The 16,100-nt window shown below is 34.9% G+C and overlaps 1 protein-coding gene across 2 annotated transcripts in view; it reads right to left on the bottom strand.

Moving 5' to 3' along the window:
* The window catches only part of znf609b (zinc finger protein 609b), a 66,413-nt gene extending 55,822 nt beyond the window's left edge, over positions 1–10,591 (bottom strand). Inside the window, exon 1 of one of the 2 annotated variants that reach the window (XM_039690830.2) lies at positions 10,203–10,591. The gene's annotated coding sequence lies outside the window, so the exon portion shown is untranslated. The remainder of the gene's footprint in view (positions 1–10,202) is intronic. The other variant, XM_039690831.2, reaches the window with a different exon arrangement.
* Between the last annotated feature and the right edge of the window lie 5,509 nt (positions 10,592–16,100).

The raw sequence follows: 16,100 nt of genomic DNA, 5'->3' as shown, positions 1-16,100 counted from the left end.
TTGGTGATTGTGTGATGGTTAACCTTTTACACAAAATATTAAAATTCAACATTTTTTATTCATTACTCTAGTGAAAGAGAATGGCAGGACATTAACCATTCATTCAATTATCATTTATCAATATTTGGCCATTTTGTGTGTTTTTCTGTGTTTTAATCTGTCTCTTGTCCACCACTTCTGTCCTGATTTCTTCGAGGAGAGGGTCTATGGGTGGGTAAATGTTTGGGCTTTATCAGATCTTTCAATCTATTGGAAAAAATAAGCTTGACGGGAGACGACAGAAAAACACACAGAGAGCATCTGCTTTAGTTTCTGCTCTGACAGACACAAGACCAGCCGAACGCTGTGAGTGTGAGAATGGTGAGACAATATTGTGTTTGGTATGTTTTTCATCTTCAAACCAAACTTGAGTCTTCAGTCGAGAAAGTTTCAATCCCGTCTGGCTCGAGCGCTTCCCATAACGTTAATAAAGAGAAGACGGTCTTTTGTGGCGGTTTGAACACAATCAACCACATGAGCGAAAGCAATCCGGTCGAGTGTGTTTTCCACTAGCTCTGGAAAAGGACAAACTCATAACATTTTAGACCCTGTTTACACCTGTATTTAGAGTCGTCCACCTGTGATCCGATCGACCAAAACACATCTTAATACCAGATTTAACCAGGGCCAAATATTACTGAGTGAAATATCCTTCTTTTGCCAGTTCCAAAATCTGCCGCCAGTCAAAAAACCCCCAAAAAACAGTTTTATGTTGTGTATGGCAACTCCGCTCTCTAGATATCTGCATAATATTATCACTTAACCAATTTGTTAAAGGGATACTCCACTTTTTTTGGAAATATGCTCATTTTACAACTGGGAAATGCTAATGGTCTTGTCCACTTCAATGATGTATGCTAAGCTGTGCTAAAAGTGGTACCGCCAGAACCGGAGATCGGCTGAATGGATTCAAAAACGGTAAAACTCAACAGTATTTCCAAAAAAAAGTGGAGTATCCCTTTAAAAGTATTGAAAACAAGATTTAAAGGAGTAGTTCACTTTGCTGTGATAATTTCCTCACCCCCATGTCATCCAAGATGTCCACGTCTTTCTTTCTTCAGTCGAAAAGAAATTAAGGTTTTTGATGAAAACATTCCAGGATTTTTCTCCATATAATGGACTTCAATGGGAACCAGACGGTTCAAGGTCCAAAAGAAACTTTAAGTACAAACTGCAAACTTGTTCAAAGGGCTTTAAATGATTCCAGACGATGAATAAGGGTCTTATCAAGTGAATCGATCGCTCATTTAATAAATAAATAACAAAGTTTACGTTTTATAAGCTCAAACGCTCGCCTTGCTCTGTTCTGTAACGCACTCCTGTTAAACTTGTTCATCAAAATGAACAAATCTTTTTCCGAGTGATTTGGTTCATTCGGCGAAAGAAACGAAGGAATTGATTCCGAAAAAGATTTGTTTATTTTGTTGAACGAGTTCGAACAGGAGAGTCACGAATGTGCGTCACAGAACAGAACAATAAACTTTGTTATTTTAAAAAAAAATGAGCGATCGTTTTGCTTGATAAGACCTTTATTCATCGTCTGGAATCATTTAAAGCCCTTTGAACAAGTTTGCAGTTTGCACTGAAACTGTCTTTTGGACCTTGAACCGTTTGGTTCCCATTGAAGTCCATTATATGGAGAAAAATGCTGGAATGTTTTCATCAAAAACCTTCATTTCTTTTCGACTGAAGAAAGAAAGACATGGACATCTTGGATGACATGGGGGTGAGTAAATTATCAGCAAAAGGTTTTTTAAAAGTGAACTTGAAGGCTATTGCACACTGAGTCCGAAATTCGCATCCGAAATTTTCGCATGTTAAAAAAAAAAAATTCGACCTCACGTTATGTCAATCACGCTTGCACACCGCCTCCGAAACTATCGTCTGTCATAAAAAAAAATCGGATCGGGTTCGATTTTCTGCGTTTTTCGCATCCACAGCCAGCATTTTGAGAGGTTTGACAATTCAGGGCCGGGGCGAGCTCGAGCTTTCACTTTCCGTTTTTTTAATTCGATCCAGTGTTTATGTTCTCTTCTCTCGATTGGATTATGAAAGGAATAACCTCCCCTTTCAATCAGATTGAAATTCGGGATAAATTCGCAACTCCTTGATTAGGAGGTGCTTCCTCTCGGCACAATTTCAGGATTGGATGGACGTAATATTTTCTCTTTTTTAATAAGAGAGAGGACAACAAAATCATCCTCACCGCTTGACGAATCCATTTGGTATTTTTGCGTTTTTCCCGCAAAGGTTTAATAAATACGCATCGGACTCAGTGTGCAAGGTTTCTGTGCGTGGCGAATTTTTAGGCGGACGAACACGAAAAGTGTGCAATGGCCTTAATACTGTTACACTGAACAATGAGCAAAGTTTAGATAACAATGGCAACATTTTTGCAAATAGAAAGCAGATCAGAGCATTTTGACCTGTATTGTGTGCCAAAGATTGGTTAAGAACATGATGATATTGGGCTGATGGTTGACGTCTAATTAAAGCAGCCATTCTTTAACACAGCTTAGCAAGGGTACGGCCAAATAAGCCAACACAAGTGAAAGGAGCATGCACTTTGACCTCTGACAGCGTAAATAATTAACACTCAAGTCTGCAGCATTTGTCCAGCAATGCCAATGAGCTCAGAGCGGCAAACAAGGGCTGGAAAAGACCTTAACAACCCGCTCACGCTAGATCCGTAAGCGTTTGATTAACTCATGTTACTCTATCCATATTTGAAATGCTTCACCGAGCTTAACTGCAGATCAGTTCAGCGAGCGGAGGGCTTTGTTCATTAAGCTGGAGCTTAAATTAGCCTTTCATTTACTTCCATATAAGTTTTCACAAGTCTCTGATCATCACAAAAGCCAAATAGTGGCATTGAATTTTAGCGATATCATTTATGACGCTAATGCCCTAATCAAGCATCTCGCATGAATCAATGGTGCTTCTACTTCCTCAATTTCAAACTTAGAATAATGATGTTTTATTTCAGCGGTCAATCCTCCAATAAAACGTATTTGCAGTGTTTATTTCATTCGTTAAAAAATATGAGAGAAATATGCATGTATGTATACAGGAAAACATTTTTGTACTTTGTTGTTATAAATGATACATCAAATTTTTGGTTTATTTAATAAATATTATTATTATTCATTTTATTAATTATTTTATTATTAAATTTTATTAATTATTTTATTATTACATTTTTATTGATTATTATTAACAATTATTAACACAATGCTTAATGACTAAAATTAGCCAAAATACATATTTCAAAACGAAAATTGTACATCATCTTGTGCTTGAACGGACACATTAACATGAAAAACGTTAAAAAAACGTCAAACAGTTGAGAAATAAAACGCATGTGAATCGGTATATTGGATATGCGATGCACATTTGTTCTTAAAGTGACAGCAGCCTAATATTCCTGCTTCAGTCTGTGTCATTACCGTTGATCAAACAACAAAATATAAAGAGAAATCACTCACTACTCTTGACTGAATAACTTTAATAAGGTTTAATCTACATTTAATTTTATACAGTTAAGAATATACACTGCTATTTTATATTTGATTACTCATTATCGCTACCTGAAAAGACAGCTAACTTGTCTTTAACAACGTTACTCTGATTTAGGCAAGTAGTTTTTGGTGTCACGGCCTTATTTATCAAGGTCAAAAATATAATTATGTATTTTCTTCCATTTATTATTACTGTTTTTGTGGTGGGGCAAGTGAAATATTTATCAGGGTAAGTACAAATATGAATCGCTGGCTTGACCGGGCCAGTAGCTGTGTCCTGTATAGATACCATATTCATATTAAATAATTAAAGCTTTTTGAATCTAGTTTTGCAGAAACTTCTGAAATCCTAGATTTGAAAAAAAAAAATGTCTCTTTTCTGTGAGAAATTATCATGGTTACTATTAGGGCTGTCAAACGATTAATCGCGATTAATCGCATCCAAAATAAAAGTTTGTGTTTACATAATATATTTCGGTGCACTATGTATAATTATTTTCTGTATATATATATATATATATATATATATATATATATATATATATATATATAAATTAGGGCTGTAAAAACGATTAATTGCGATTAATCGCATCCAAAATAAAAGTTTGTGTTTACATAATATGTGCGTGTAGTGTGAATAATTATTATATATAAAAACACACACTGGCATGTATATATTTAAGAAATATTTGCATCTATATGCTTTATATATATTTATACAAAATGTATATTATACAGAAATATAAATATTTGATATATTAATAAAAAGTTTTCTTAAATATATACACGCATATGTGTATGTATAAATACAAAATAATTATACACACTACACAAACGTATATTATGTAAACAAAAACTTTTATTTTGGATGCGATTAATCGCCATTAATCGTTTCACAGCCCTTAAATACACACACACACATGCATGTATATTTAAGAAAAAAATAGTATTTATACATAAAATATTTATATATAATATAAATTATATACAGCACACATACATGAAAATATTTCTTAAATATATACAAGCATCTGTGTGTATTTACATATATAAAATAATTATACACATTTTGGATGCGATTAATCGCGATTAATCGTTTGACAGCCCTAGTTACAATAACTAAAGATAGGATAGGATTCTAAGTTAGGATGATACTTGGGTTGCCGTTCAAATAAAGATTCCCTGTAACTACACCTTTTAAATGACGATTGCCCACCAAGAACACGACGCAAAAACCAGCATTGACCGCGCAGATCGCTTCATTGACGAGGCATCATCTGACCGGCATAACCCCAGATGGTCATCTTACGTCTAAAGACTGCAGCTGTTCACAGTCGAAGAGGTCACCGTCAGTTTAACATCTGCAGCTAACCTGTCTGTGGGTTCATGTTTGCTCCCCTTAAAAGTCCAGGAGACGTACAGCTTATTCAATCCGCTGCTCTTTAAACATGCCATTTATCCCATGAGTGTTTGGGGATCATAAATCCCAATATTTTTCAGCCTTTTGAAATATGCATCTTGATATTTATCTGCTGTAAAAAGATTAGAAGCGGCTGAGGGAACTATTATATTGAGCAAAGAGGCTAAAGGCAAGCTTTTCAGTTTTTCACTAAGTGTATAAAGGGAAGAATGATATCTGATACCAATATAATAATAGTAATAAATAGGTATATTTCACGAAAACATTTTAACTTAAGCATCTAAAATGACGCTTGGAGAACATTTCTGTAATAAATTGTTGAATCTTTGTTTGGAAACATTACACAAGTTAAGAGAAATTGATTCTAGAAAGACATGTGAGCATTAATAAGACTAGGTATCGTCACTTAATCCAACGGTACTGCGACCTGTGTCTATGCTGGGTCAGTGTGTAGAATAATTTTTATAAATTGGTATCAATTTTAACAATGTCTATTATAGCAAGTGTGTACACTGTATTTATTAGGACTGAAGAAATATATCTGTTTTACGTTTTTTGTATTGTTCATTGTAATCTTTTACTCTTGTTCATTTTAGGTAGACAATTTTAAGATCTGTCCAGGGACAACAGATGAAAAATAGCCTTTTGGCTAATTCTGGTGCATTTACAGTAATGTCAATTAATGTACATTGTCCCTGTCAAATAACTAACTAAATAAATAAAATAAATAAAAGAATAATGAAACGAGACAAGCTGTCTTAATGCCAAATAAAGGCTGTCAAACGATTAATCGCGATTACTCACATACAAAATAAAAGTTTATATTATGTACACACATACATTATGTTTACACACATATACTAAGTTTACATAATATATGTGTGTGCACTGTCTGTGTATAATTATTTTATATATATATATATATATATATATATATATATATATAAAATAAATTAGGGCTGTGCAAAAATTAATTGTGATTAATCGCATCCAAAATAAAAGTCTGTGTTTACATAATATATTTGTGTGTGCTGTATATAATTATTTTGTATATATATAAATACCTATGCCTGCATGTATATATTTAAGAATTATTTGCGCTTAAATTCTGTATATATATATATATATATATATATATATAAATACAAAATCTATATTATATAAATATTTTATATATGAATAACACATTTTCTTAAATATATACATGCATGTGTGTGTATTTATATATACAAAATAATTATATACAGCACACACAAATATATTATGTAAACACAGACTTTTATTTTGGATGCGATAAATCGCGATTAATTGTTTGCACAGCCGTAATATAAATACACACACATGATTGTATATATTTAAGACATATTTTCATGTATATAGACTTAAATATTTTATATATAAATAATATTTTTTTCTTAAATATACATGCATGTGTGTATTTATATATATATATACAAAATAATTATACACAGTGCACCCACATATATTATGTAAACACAAACTTTTATTTCGGATGCGATTAATCGCGATTAATCGTTTGACAGCCCTACAAATAATCAGCCCTATTGACGCCACAATGAAACAAGGCTTCAATTAAAAGCACAACCGCACCAAAGTGCGCAACACACCACTTATAACGTGCAATAAAGATCGAACGCTGAACTGAATGATGTGCATAACTTGAGAGTAAATTCATAATGAGAGTATGGATCTTTAAACATTCACAAAGATCTATTCTCCATCTCCAGCTGTACGCTCCCACCGGCTCGGACCTATTGATTTCCCTGGACATCCTGACACGGGATCAGAGAACGTCCAATATCAAAGCTTGGAAAACATGTGACAAAAACAGCTGTCTAGACCAAAGCGGAGCAACACTTTTATAGAGTAAACATCTAGCTCGGGCCTACAGACAAAACTCAACAGCTACAAGAGAAATAAGTGTGTGTGAGATGCAGGAAAGAGAGATTCGCCCTGCGGCCGACTGCCAACACAAGTACTCTACAACATTACAGATAAATCAACTGACAATCATATTGAGAGACGATCAAATCAAATGTCACATACTTGCCTGTTTTGGTGTCAAGCTACCTATCTTAATAATGCAATTTTTGGCACAGTGTCACAATAGATAGATCTTTGAAGATCTTTACCAATATCTAATAGTGCTGCATGCAGTCAATATGGGTTTTTATGAGGGCTGTCAAGCGATTAATCGCATTCAAAACAAAATAATATATGTGGGAGCACTGTGTATAATTATATATATATAAATACACACACATGCATGTATATTTAAGAAAAAAAAATATTATTTATATATAAAATATTTATATTAAATTATATATAAATCTATATACATGAAAATATTTCTTGAATATATACAAGCATGTGTGTGTATTTATATATACAAAATAATTATACACAGTGCACCCACATATATTATGTAAACACAAACTTTTATTTTGGATGCGATTAATCGCGATTAATCGTTTGACAGCGCACACACGCAACTTAAACGTTCTTATAAAGTTACTTATTAGGAACATACAAAAATATATATAAACATAACAGAATTCAAAATTCACATTATTGATTCGGTGTGTGTTTATGTTGTAAAATTTCCAAGTATTTACCTTTTGTTTGACACACACTACATGATTCTGGATCAATTGAGAATCATGATTTTTCCGTTTCAAACGGAGATTATAATATGTTTATTATTTTTATAGCGCCTTTCAACAACCCAAGGTCGCTTATAGATCACTATTCAGATCACAAGGTGCTTATGAGATCACTATTCTCTAACAAAATCACATGCAGGCCTTGACACATTTTAATTGCAATAGTCCATTTAAAATGTTTAATTAATCAGATTTTTTAAAACAGGTTCAATGAATGATTCAATGACTCACTCACGAAGACTTTTCTGGATGAATCAGCGTTTTTGAACGAATCTCTTGAATTAATGATTCAATACATTTTTAACAGTCATGTGTCGCCACCTACTGGTGTAACGATGTTATAATCTTTCAGGAGGTGATTTACTCTATTTTGATCACTGTAGTGTCGAAAACCAAACTATAATCTTTTATCCCAATTCTTCTGCGATATGAAAATTTGTAACACACTAACTAAGCTTTGTCTGGTTTTATAGCTATACATGATATTTGCTCTCTCTGGGTCACAACGCAGGTTTGAAAGTTCCAGTGTGATCTGGGTCCATAGACAGGAGAATCGTAGTCATTTGGGAATGAGATAGCCATCGTTTAACGATTAATCACACAGCTCTACCACAGACCTTATTTTTCTTATAAATTGAAAAAAAAAATCTTGACGGAACACTTTCAAAATTAGTCTTCTATATAGAACTTCAATGGAGTTCTAAATAGAACCCTAGGGTTCTTGACTCAAATTTAAAGAATCCTGAATGGCAAAAAAGAGAGGATAGAGAAATGTTTTAAATGATTGCATAATCCTTTTATATAATGTTTAATGGTTATTCGAATTATTTATTTAGACAAATATTTTTACGAGCCGTTTCTTTGATAAAATTGAATCACAATAACAAATTAATTATTTAAAACTAAATCCATTAAATGATCATGATGTGAACCAGAACGCTCGATATATATTGTCTTCTAAGAGTAAAGCAGATGATGATGATGTGTGTGGCCAATAAAAACGAGCCATATGATCGTGCTTCACATACGATCGTTTTCCAAAAGAAGGAAATTGTAAACAAAATACCAAATGTGAAACTCATTAAATGATTTTCTGAACAGGATGTCAGCAGGTGTCTGCTCCAACTCTTCACATAACCCATTTTAAAACACTTCTTTCTTAGACCACATAAGTCTAGGGTTTCCTTGGAAAGCTGATTATTTCCCTGTGCTATTTATTACGGTTTCCCTGCTCGTCTTTATCTGAGGCTACTTGATATCTGTGCTAATTCTTTTAACAATACAATAGGGCAAATGCATTTCAGTACCATTCAGTCACACACACACTGAATAGTGCACAATAGGTTCCCCTAACTAGTGCAGTACCATTGACTAAATATATCTAGATTACATTAACACACCATGGTGTTACATCTGCAAATGGTATAAAATGTCAAGAAAACATACACCAACACAATTTTGTAAGCGTTCAGAGCCAAAATGAATACTTTTATTAAGTTAAAAGGAGGCAGCAAAAAAATACATTTCAATTTGAAAGATACTAAAATTAGGTTTTGACATCATATCCCATTTTAAATATCCCATGAAATGTAAGATTAGTTGAAGAGTTAACACATACTCAATCAACACCAGTTAAACTTGTAGAATTGTTACGATTATTTATACTGTAAAAAAAATGCTGGGTTGTTTTAACCCAATTTTGTGTAAAATATGGACCATTGGGTTACATTTTTAACCCAATAGTTGGGTTTGTCCATATTTTACCCAAAATTGGGTTAAAACAACCCAGCATTTTTAGAATGTAGAATCAGTGGAACAATCAAGAAAGCAGATAAGATCGAAATATGTCATCATATATTGACATTTACCACGTAATTTACATTGTAATCGAATATAGGATATCATAAGCCATGGTAATAACATGGTACACTCTAAAAATGCTGGGTTGTTTTAACCCAATTTTGGGTCAAATATAAAAAAATGCAATTGATAAATTTAACCCAACAGCTGGGTTTGTCCATGTTTGAAAATAACCCAGCATTTTTTTTTTAGAGTGTACCCTTTGTTCGTGTATTATGACTGCTCTGACGACGTGACTGTTGAAGGTTGTTATCTGGAGTGAGTTCTGTGTTTGAGCAGTGATTCACTGCGAATATTTTCTCATACTCACACACATCGTTTGACATTCATAACAGACTCGAGCTCTTCCACACAGAACTGCAACTCCAGCATAAACAAACGCGTCGTTTTAATCACTGTCGGGGTAGCAACCCGTTTATTTGTGCTCGTAATCGAGTAAACCGGGACTCGTTGTTCGACTCGCCGCACCTAACGCGCTGTTCGAGCGCATTGGTCCGCGACGCGTTGCTCTTAAGGAAATGACTCTCTAAGATGGTTAAAGCATGTGTGAGCCATGACAACCGAGCTAAGCTAACGGGCTAAAGCACCTCCAGTCTCCATCTGCACCAATAAAACACCACCCCCTACCCACACACACATACACACACACAAAAGAAATGCAATAATCCCAGCGTCACTTACCCCACACGCGAACCCCTATCCAGAGAATCCTACTTATGTACATTCCATAGAGGAAGCTGGAAAGGCCTCTGGATTTGCGCACGGAATTCCCAAAATGATCCCAAAGCAGTGCACTTCCCAACACATCCAGCAACTAGAGAAAAGGAAGGCCAGCAGCCATCACACTCCTAAAGATCCCGTTCAGAAATGCAAACACTGCCCTGAAACTGGCATCGCAGGATCGAAATCTCACAGCTTTCTTCAAATACGGCTTTCTTAAACTCCAAGACGATAAATCCAACATCTCGGCACGTCCATTTTCACGTATATTCATTCATTTTTTCCCTTGAGTTGAGCCCTAGATCCCTCGCTCCTTTCAGTAAGGGGGATACAATGTAACTAAAGGGCAGGAGGAGGAAGCGCCATGAAATCCAGGAGAAAGATCCGGATGGATTGAACCCTGCGCGCGCAGTGCGCGGTAAGACACGGAAACTGGATCAGTCGAGATTCTTCCCGGGATTTCCAACATGTGTTTGTGTGTTTATGAGTCCTAAGAAACTCATTTCAAAATACTACACAGGTACACTATGTTGTTGTTGTAATCTTGACTCTGAAACTCTCATACATTTATTTTGTAATTGTAAATATTCTGAAGACTTTTGGTAGCAAGTTTTTTTTTTTGTTGATACATTCTACAAAATAATCAGAATAGATGAGGCAATGATTATCATCTTGGATTGTAATATAATTGATGATGCTTATTCTTGGGAAATTTCATATAAATACAGCTAAATAATGTCTATAAAACCCTCCTTTAATTTCTTTTGTAAAAATGTTAAAATATCCCATGACTCTTTTAATTAAATCACTGGAAATAAGAAGTGCATAAAAACATCGCAAATTTTGGGAAAAAATTGTTTGTAGGATTTAATGTTTTACTCTGTACAATGTAAGATCTGTTATGTGTTTTCTCCAATATGTTTGATGTAAAATGTCATTACAAGCTTTTATGAAAGTTGAATAAAAGAAAAAAACACTATATTTTGAAATCATTAGAAAAAATTGTAACCCTAAAATAAATAAATAAATAAATAAAATGTCCAACATATTTTTTTCTGCCTTAACATGTCTTGTTTTAAAATATTTCTTAATGTTTTTTTTTTATACAAATTGATTTGACCAATTCAATTCACATTTATTTGTATAATGCTTTTTACAATGCACACCGTTTCAAAGCAGCTTTACAGAAATGCATGAATCCACATTACAATTTAGAGGGATCTGTTATGCTTTTCAGAAATGTACATATACAAATCACACAGTAAGCTAAAAAAATATTAACTTAAACAATCTAATAATTAAAGGCAGAAACAATGAGTTGATGATGTTTATTACAAATTATGACATGTTGATTCAGAGTTTGCATCAAATTCAAACGAAATTTAGTTAAGCATTTAGGCTTCATTATACAAATTAACTCTAACAACCATTAATTGGTTCTTCAGTGGCTTAATATTATTTAGATGATTCACTTTCAATGAATGGCATTAACATTGTTCATTTTTGGATAATAAAAAGGACTCGTTCGAACAGCCCATGCTTTTTTACAATCATACTGAATAATCAAATTATCCTGCCTATACATGTAAACTCTTATGAAATGTCATTCCAAACCCATTTGACTTTCACTCCCTGAACTTTAGAAAGTGGGAAGGGGCAAACAAGCCCAAAAAAGAATGATAAAAGTGATATATTGCTATAATAAAGATTGATATATGGTGCGGATATGGTTTGACATCACTAGCTGTGTTTCCATCCAAAGTTGCGAATTTAACGGATGCACAAAATTTCACTGTAAAAAATAATACTGTAAAAAACGGTATTTTCCAACATCATACGGTAAAAATACGGTGTGTTACTGTTTTTGAAATTAACAGCTAAATACCGTATTGTCAGCTACAGTATAAAACTTTCATTTAACAGCTATATGCTTTAACACAAAAACAGTAACACACTGTATAGTTACGGTATGATGCTTGCAAACACAGTTTACCGGTTTTTTTTTACAGAGATGGCATTAAACATTTGTGAATAAAGCAGCATTTGCATCCGATGTGTTTTAAGAGAACAAAATAGTCACTTCCTGTGAAATTGCGGTAATAAAATGAATAAATCAGTAATACAAATGGAAGTTTCTGCAACTGCATCTCTTTTTCCTCCGTCGTGATCGAGTTCGTCTCAGAGCGTCCGGCGAAACACAAACACCGTCATGTTCACGCGTGTTTGGGAACCCAATCATGTGACGCTAATTGCTAATTATAATTATACCCAAAAATTGTGATGACAAACTTTATTTCAGAAACTTTAGAACGACAAAACCAACATTTGAGATGCGATTGGCCCGCTGGTAAGTGCGGTTATTGAGGGAGTCACATGATTACATCTTTGTTTAAGCACATATCCTCTTGAAGGAGCGTGTTTTTATGCACCGTACGTCTCCATCCAGCGTTTTTATTCGATATCCCAAAATTTGCATGGAAATAAGTGAATGGAAACAGCTGATGTCACATGAGTGCTAAACATCCTTCATGTTTGAAATGACGAGGTAGTTTGCAAGATAGTAAACCCAGAATTTACATTTTAGAGGAACTATCCCTTTAAAAGAGGAGGAGTTAAATGATTAAACACGTGACATTTGGTACTCCAGTCACATTGCTGGTAATGATGTTGATATCAGTTGGTATTTGATGACTGACACATTGACTAAACCCAGACGGATCAGTTTAGGTTATTAACATTTATAACACTCAAAAATGCCCTAATAATGTGCAAATGCCATGCATGTATTACTTGCACTTCTTGCATAGCTGAACACTGGAAAGCGGCCCCAAACAATGCTAATTTCCAGAGCCGGACCATGACGGAGTACATTTACTTGAGGACAGTACTTAAAGGAGTAGTTCACTTTAAAAAAAAATTGCTGATAATTTACTCACCCCCATGTCATCCAAGATGTCCATGTCTTTCTTTCTTCAGTCGAAAAGAAATTAAGATTTTTGATGAAAACATTCCAGGATTTTCTCCATATAATGGACTTCAATGGGGTCCAAACGGTTCATCAAAATGAACGAATCTTTTCCCCAGTCAACTTGTTTGTGTCGTTCGTTGAATGAACCAAATGTCTCGGAAAAAAGATTCGTTCATTTTGATCTTTTTCCGAGTCAATTCGTTTGTTTCGTTCGTTCGTCATTTTGATGAACGAGTTCGAACAGGAGAGTCACGAACGCGCATCACAGAACAGAATAAGGCGACCATTTGAGCTTATAAAACTTAAACTTTGTTATTTTATTTCAAACGAGTGATCGTTTCGCTTGATAAGACCCTTATTCATCATCCGAAATCGTTTAAAGCCCTTTGAAGCTGCACTGAAACTCTCTTTTGGACCTTGAACCGTTTGGTTCCCATTGAAGTCCATTATATGGAGAAAAATCCTGGAATGTTTTCATCAAAAACCTTAATTTCTTTTCGACTGAAGAAAGAATGACATGGACATCTTGGATGAAAGCTGTGTGTACTCTGTCCACCTCTGTTAGCTTCCAACCGGCATCTCCAGGTTTCATCCGAAACTCTGCCATGGGGAGAGACTTGTCAGACGGTTTCTGGTTCCCGGGCGGCAGCGTCGTGTCTGTAGCCACAGGTACACTCATTTGCACTTTCTTTTATTCGGGGTTAACAGAGTGAGGCCTGTCAAACAGTGGTGAGAGTAGGAAACGCCTGCGAGGAAAGTGCTGACCGAGAACAGGAAGACCTGCTGCTGACATTCCTTCTACAACCTAAGCCTCTTCGAAAATGCCCCCTCATTCAGATGCAAAAACATAAGCTTTTCATAAGATAATGAGCTCCTTCACACTTGAATCGTGCTTTTAATAGCTCAGACTGTGTGTTTAAACAAACGCAGGAGATCTGTTTGAATGCTCCATAATATCGTTGTTTTATTGAGAAACATTTTCATTTAGAAATCCCACGCATCGGCCGTGTATCGAAGAAGCCCACCCAAGATCAAATCTGAATTTAGAATTGAAAAAGCGTCGTCAAACTGAATTGAGAAAACGTCGTTTGTACTCAGAGATGAGCGAGTGTGATTAGCGGTTCTCTGGCTTCAGGCAACGCAGGGTTTAAAAGGCTCGATCTTACACTCGAACGCTGTTAGTGCTTTGGACAATTAGTCACACATTACAATATGATGGAAATAAAACGTGAACACTGTCACATTTCAGCTCGAATAAATATAAACAGGGCTCGACATTAATTTTTTTTGCTGCCCAGTCACTGTGGCTAGTGGTTTTCCAAAGTTACTACTCAACATTTATGACATTCATACCATGGGGAAAACTGCCATTTTTTATATTATATCATAATTTGGCACCCGTTATTTTAGGCTGCCGTCACTTTAAATGAGTAGTTCACTTTTAAATAACTTTTGCTGATAATTTACTCACCCCCATGTCATCCAAGATGTCCATGTCTTTCTTTCTTCAGTCGAAAAGAAATTAAGGTTTTTGATGAAAACATTCCAGGATTTTTCTCCATATAATGGACTTCAATGGGGACCAAACGGTTTCAGTGCAAACTGCAAACTGTTCAAAGGGCTTTAAACGATTCCAGACGATGAATAAGGGTCTTATCTAGTGAAACGATCGCTCATTTAAAAAAATAATAACAAAATGTACTCTCGTTCGTGACTCTCCTGTTCGAACTCGTTCATCAAAATGAACAAATCTTTTTCCGAGTCTTTTGGTTCGTTCAACGAACGAAATGAACGAATTGACTCGGAAAAAGACCAAAATGAACAAATCTTTTTCCGAGTCATTTGGTTCATTCAACGAACGTAACAAACGAGTTGACTCGGGAAAAGATTCGTTCATTTTGATGAACGAGTTCGAACAGGAGAGTCACGAACGTGCGTCACAGAACAGCAAGGCAAGCATTTGAGCTTATAAAACTTAAATTTTGTTATTTATTTTTTTTAATGAGCGATCATTTCGCTCGATAAGACCCTTATTCATCGTCTAGAATCGTTTAAAGCCCTTTAAACAGTTTGCAGTTTGCACTAAAACCATTTGGTCCCCATTGAAGTCCATTATATGGAGAAAAATCCTGGAATGTTTTCATCAAAAACCTTCATTTCTTTTCGACTGAAGAAAGAAAGACATGAACATCTTGGATGACATGGGGGTGAGTAAATTATCAGCTACTCCTTTAAGACATGACTTATAAATTTAAACATTATCTTTATGATATGATAGTGTGCTGTAAATGTGAAATATAAAACAAGTACACTTTGCATTTGTGTAATACAAAATTCCAATTTATTTAAAATAATTAGAGGAAAACGCATTTTTAAAAACTCGCATTACAGGAATTTGGTTTTTTTTTTAGATTATTATTAATTTGAGAGAATTCCTCAAAATGATTGAAGCAATCCCAGAACAGACTCTCCATTCACCAGACCGCAGATGCTAGCTCACCACTTATCATGTTGATGTATTTCCCCGCGTTTTGCACAAGAAGAGGGAAATATACGCTCCATGCCCACTTTAATGCAGTTCCCATCATGCAATCTCCCGTTAATGGAGCCAGTCATTTGCTCTTTCTGCTGCAGAGATGCCTGTGTCACAAAGAGGCCACTCAATCACTCAGAGAGAGCAGGCCCAAAAACCTGAGAGGCTTTGTGGCCCAAATAACAAGAGCCGCTCCAATACGAGCTCTCCAGCACAATTGCCTCTTTAGTAAGCAGAGAATTCCTTGCTCAGCCAAGCGGGTCTGGTTCAGGCCGAGCTGGAAATCCAATCGAGATGGTTAATTATATGGCAAAAAAGACTGGATTATAACAAATATATTAAAGACCAGATACACAAG

This window comes from Pimephales promelas, chromosome 1, assembly GCF_988280905.1.
Source record: "Pimephales promelas chromosome 1, fPimPro1.hap1.1, whole genome shotgun sequence".
Taxonomy (NCBI): domain Eukaryota; kingdom Metazoa; phylum Chordata; class Actinopteri; order Cypriniformes; family Leuciscidae; genus Pimephales; species Pimephales promelas.
The sequence above is the reverse complement of the archived record's forward strand: the minus strand, read 5'-3'. Positions and strand labels throughout refer to the sequence as shown.